This window comes from Cyprinodon variegatus, unplaced genomic scaffold (genome assembly GCF_000732505.1).
Source record: "Cyprinodon variegatus isolate N-32 unplaced genomic scaffold, C_variegatus-1.0 Scaffold7, whole genome shotgun sequence".
NCBI lineage: Eukaryota > Metazoa > Chordata > Actinopteri > Cyprinodontiformes > Cyprinodontidae > Cyprinodon > Cyprinodon variegatus.
In genome coordinates, this window is record NW_015150460.1 from 1,814,943 (window position 1) to 1,820,802 (window position 5,860).

The window sequence follows — 5,860 nt, forward strand, 5'->3', positions numbered from 1 at the left end:
TTCAGCCCTCTTAAGTTAATACTTTGTAGCGCCACCTTACTTACAGCTGCGGGTCCCATGGGGTTCGTCTCTATCAGTTTTGCACATCTAGAGCCTGAAATCTTTGCCAGTTCTTCTTTGCAAACCAGCTGGAGCTCAGTGAGGTTGTATGGAGAGCTTTTTCAGTTCTTTCCATAGATTCTTGGCTGGATTGGGTCTGGACTTTGACTTAGCCATTCTAACACCTGGATAGGTTTATTTGTGACCCATCCCATTAAAGATTAAGCTTTATGTTTTTGATCGTTGTCTCGTTGGAAGATAAATCTCCCACATGTTTGGTGTCTCTCCCAGGTGGCTTGTGGCAAACTTTAAACAATACTTTAGGAGATCTTTATTTCTGCAGTATATGACTGATTGTTGTCCTGTGGACAGAGGCTCCCACCTCAGCTGTAGATCTCTGCAGTTCATCCAGAGCAGGAGGGCTCAAGTCCAGTCCTCCAGAGCTACCGTCCTGTAACTTTTAGATGCATCTGTTCTCTAACACACCTGGATCAAAAGGCTCAATCCCCTCATTTAGCCCAGCAGAGGCATGGTAACGAACTACCGTACTCATTTAATTCAGGTGTGTTAAAAATGGGGTGCATCAAAAAGTTGCAGGATAGTAACCCTGCAGGACTGGACTTGAGCTCCCCTGATCCAGAGTGATCATGGGCCTCCTGGCTGCATCTCTGATCAGTCTGAAAGTTTGGAGGGAGGGCCGGGTCTTTGTAGACACGCAGTGGTCTTATACTCCATCCATTTCAATATTATCGCTAGCACGTTTTTTTATATATTGAAAAAGTTTATACAATAAATTTAATTGGTCGATTCTTCACAGAAAAATACAATTTTATAGATTTGAAGAATTAAATACTTCACAAGGCACTGCATATGTGGTCCTGAATCTGACTGGTATCAGATCTTTTGGAATGCAATTCCAGTGTGAATGACCAATGTGGATTAGATGTGACTTAAGCGTCAATTTTCATAAATTTCGTACCACCTAGCAGGAAACTGCATTGGTTGGCAAAATAGAAACTGGGATAGTAGCACTACAAAAACTGATTTAAGAATAAGTAAAATGTTCCAGAAAATGTGCATTTTTACTCAATATAAGATGAGCTACCAATGTGTATTTTTGCCCACAAGATTAATGGATATTATGCATTCAAGATTTTGATGGGGTTTTTTCACACTTTAAGAATAAATAAACTTATCCCTTTGGTAAATTTTCTTACCTGTGTAAACCAAGAGAAAAAACTAGAAAAATTTGCATTTCCTGCGAAAATGCAGTGTGAATCCTGTATGCTAAGCTGTAAGGTGAAAGTGGCAGAAACAAGCAGAAATTTAAAGGCAAAGCTGCTGAAATGGTATGGAATGGCAAAAAACAACAATGTCTAATTAGTTTCTTAAAAGTAGCTGAAGCCAAACAGCAGAAACATCGCAGACATGTTATGATTTAACTGCACGCAGAAAAGTTTAATGCCTTTCAGGAAAGAGCAGAATTCAAACCAAAATTGGAAAAAATAAGCAGAAATTTAATAAAGTAGCAAAAACAGTAACATAAACTGTAAAAAAAAAAAAAAAAAAAAGTGGATCTTAACTAGTTGAAGAATATACTGCCTCCTGCAGGGATACACTGTGGAGAGATCTTAATAAAGCTGATAAACAGTTAAAACTTTAACCAGGTCTAATTGAAAGGTTTATAGGAAGCAGGATATGGGAAATAGTTTGCATTGTAACTGAAAAGCTGTCCATACAGACCATAGTGAAGTCAGATACAGACCATATTTTAAAAGAAACCCAGAAAAAATAAGAATTGGATTTGAGCATTAGAACCGGCAGTGTGAACATAACCCAAGTTCTACTGCCCTTCAATGTTTACGTCTATCCCTGCTTCATCACAGCTGTGGTGAATGATTATTCAGCCCATCATCAAATTTAGAAAAGGCCTCTGAAACAAACCAGTCATTTGATTCAGTTTTGCTGGAGCAGTGATGAACCTAAAAGTTGAAGGTCGTAGATCTCGAGGCCCGAAGTCGGAAGTCCCTGGACAAAGTCATTTAGTATCCTTTAATGTTAACATTTCTGTTTAAGCTCTGGGTGAGTAGCATCATGTTGCTGGAACATGTCTGGGTTTTTTGCAGCTTTTAAAAACTCAGTTTTAGTGTCATTTCCCCTGCATGGCTTGTTGCAAAGTTCTCCTACTTTCTTTTTTACTAGTTTAACTTCCTTGTCTTTATGATGCTTTTTGTTGACTGATGTCCTTCATATTTGGGGTTTCTATGCCTTATTATTATATTTTAACCTCACATTTATTTTTACTGTTTTTTTTTTTTGTTTTTTTTTGTGTGTTTTTTTTTGCAATATTCTGGGTATTCAAGGGTAAAGTAATAATCTGCCTACCTCAATAATGGTTGTTTAGTGAATCATGTTTATTGCCAAGTATGTTTGCACTTATAAGGATTTTGTAAGTACAAACCTTTTTATTTTGTTTTTTCTACTTTTTCTTATTTGCAGATTTCAAGCTGATTTTTAAGCTATCGGCAGAATAAGATGTATCTTGCTTTTAAATTAGTAGAGATTCAGTAAGACAATCAAAATACTGGTTGTTAAAAAGGGGAGATCTTGTCGAGATGAAGCATAAATGCTGCTTAGTTTACCGGTTAAGTTTTTTCCCTTAAAAAACACAAAACTAGATTTTTTTTTCAACAATATTTTTATATATTTTCAAATGGAAAGCAAAGATAAAATGCAAAAACTAAAGAACATACATGGACATTTTACTTGTTCGCCTTTATAAGGCATTTTGGCATCCTGAATGTGTCAGAGTAAAGGCTGGCAGCAAAAACAAATGAAAACAAAAACTCACCTGTAGTTCTCCCCCTAAGCCACTAGATGGCAGTAACATGCTATTAATCTAAGGTTTGTAGTGAAGCATCCTGATACATAAATAATCCATTTTTTTGCTTCACTTGAAACCTTAATACCCATTCTCAGTAAGCCATGAAGGTAATGCGTATTAAGACATTTGTTCTGCAGGCAGTCTTGTTTGTTTATGAAGCTTATGCTTTTATGCAACATCGGTTTCACAACTGTTTACACAGGCCCAGTAACTGAGAGTCAATATTTATCCTGCTTCTCTTCCTCACAGCCCTTTTTCACCTGACCGTTGATGCAGCCTGAGTGACGGTCAAAACCGCAACAGCTGCATCATCCCCTTGGTTTTTAAAAGAAAAAAAGCTCCTGTCTCTGAGAAAAAAAATCATGCAGGAGCCTCTCCAGAGTGTTGGGAGCAGATCACTTTTTAACCCAAAGCATATTGATTTATATGGGGCTCTAATTGCTTCAGTGTGTCCTGGATTATTCCCCCCAGTAATTGAGGCCTGGCAGCGGTCTCTTTCCTAGACATTGTCTCTGCGCTGCCAGATGGTGAAAGCGAGGCCTGCTCTACAGCCCAGCCCTCACCCTCACAACCATTGCTCCACTGCTGGTTCACTTAGCTACATGGACAACATTCTTTCTTGCCTGTTTAGAGGTGTCACTTTCAGGCCACCGTCCAGATCTGGATGCAGCATGAGGCAGCAGATTTGAAGTGAAGCTGAACCTTGAATCTGTGCATTGTCTGAAATGTTGGCATTCATTACAAAGTAGCTGCTGGAGCCACATTAATTACCGGGGATGATATTGTTCCTCCATCTGTTTGTTTTGTGTTTTTGTTTCTGAGTCAGTGGAACTTTCCTGGATTTGCAAATAAGGGGGAATGCCTGCACTATGGAGCAGGCTTCAACAGGTCTGTGTGTGGGGTAGGCTCATAAAATCCAACTCTCAGAAAGGAGGGGAACCAAGGTGTGTCGCCATGTTTCACCTGCTCTTCATATGTCTTAACTTGTGATACTATAATATAACCGTTCTCAATCCAGAAGGATTTCTTTTAAAAGACACTTTCTGAAAGGAATGTGAGTTTTTCATGCTGAGATCTAATGACAGTTAAAAAAAATCTAAATTGGAAGTATGTTCTTTGCATCATCAGGGGCAATCTTGACTGCTAAAAGCTCACTTTGCCATAAACAAGATTTGTTATGAACTGTTACAGGAAATATCTTTATGGATATGTCTTTAAGATTGGCACACTTGTTTGGGAATATTTTCTTGCATATGTCATTGGAGACCCTCAGAGGTTCTATAGAGGTATTTTAAGTTTCAACTAGACAGTCCATTCAAGAACACTTGGACTGCTTAGGATGGCACTCATTTACAGTCTAGGTTGTCTATGCCAGTGTTTTTCAATTCTTGTCCTCAAGGCACCCTGCTCTGCATGTTTTGGATGGTTCTGAGCTTCAGCACACCTGATTCAGACGATTGCAGTTCAGGTAAGCCTGATAATCTGCTATCAATTGATAACAGGTGTGTGAAAGCTGGGAACCATCTAAAACATGCAGGGCAGGGTACCTTGAGGACCAGGATTGAAAAACACTGGTCTATGCCCAACTCCTTGTCTGACTTCCAGACAACTCTGGCACTATTTTACCTTGAAAAATCTTTGAATTCAACCAACATGATATATTTCAGACCTAAAAACCCTTGTAAACAGTTGATGCCCATTCAACACCACTACTTTCGCTGATTTGGGGACAACAATCAAGGCATAAGCCTTAGTTCCTCCTTTAAGGATGAATCCCCAGCAGGTGCACTCTCATCCTGATACCACCCCGACCAAGTGCAAGGATCTCCAAAGGCATCACAGGGGAACCCCATACCTAAATCTCTCCACCCTCCCTCTCAGACCCTTTTCTGGCCAACCCATGGTCCTATAGACCAACTTCACTAGGCCTAGCCCCCCCGCCAGGGATGCAAAGGATGCACCAGCCACCAGGCATACTCTATTTACCCTGTAATGCCAAATGTATCGTATTTGATACATACGGTTTCTGAAATGTTTTGCGTCTGACACCTTTTGCATAATTTAATGGTAAAAACTTTGCTCAAAATCCTATTGAACACAATAAGATATACCTGATAACAGAGGGCAGAAGACTACACAAAAAAATAATCTTGACTTATCGCATAGTAATAAATTATTAATATCAAAAATTTATTTCTGTTTTTTCTTTTTACATATTTAGTTAAAAGGCCAAATAAGGACTTCAAACCAAAAAAAAAGTAATTTTCTGTTTTTTTTTTTTAATTCTTGGATCGGGCTTTAAAGGGTTAATTGCTAACATCTGTTCGCTAAACACATTTGTTTCCACACATAGTGTGACCCATTTAGCCTTACAAACTTTCAGTCACCACAATATTATCGTGGTATTTTGAAATGAATAAAGTTATTCATGGAAACTGGATGATGATTTTGGTAAACCAAAACTGTTCTGGCCCATGCAGCAACCATCTGGTGTATGTATGTATGGTACGCCTCAAATACGCTGACAGGAAATGTTAAAAAATTACTAAGAAGCAGTTAACAACAAATATTGTCTACCATACTAAAGTTAGTAAATATGACATTATTGGCTAAAATGATACAAACAGCACATGAGCTTGGTTTTCCAGAGCCTGTAATTAATAGTTACTTCAAGTTCATTTTTTATTTTTTATTCATATGTGTCTCATATGATGCATTTTTAATTTGTGGTCACTTAAAAATTAGGAAAGAAGAGAAAAGATTACTGTTGTGATCATATGGTGTCTGTTTAATTTACATCCATATAGTTTATGTTCTTTAAATGATTTTTTTCAGGTTATTCTTGCGTTCTTTGCGTATTTAGAACGATTTCTGTTGGATTTACTCCTGGAAACTTTATTTTAAAAGCCTGGTCACCTCCGGTCAAGTTTGTTTAGT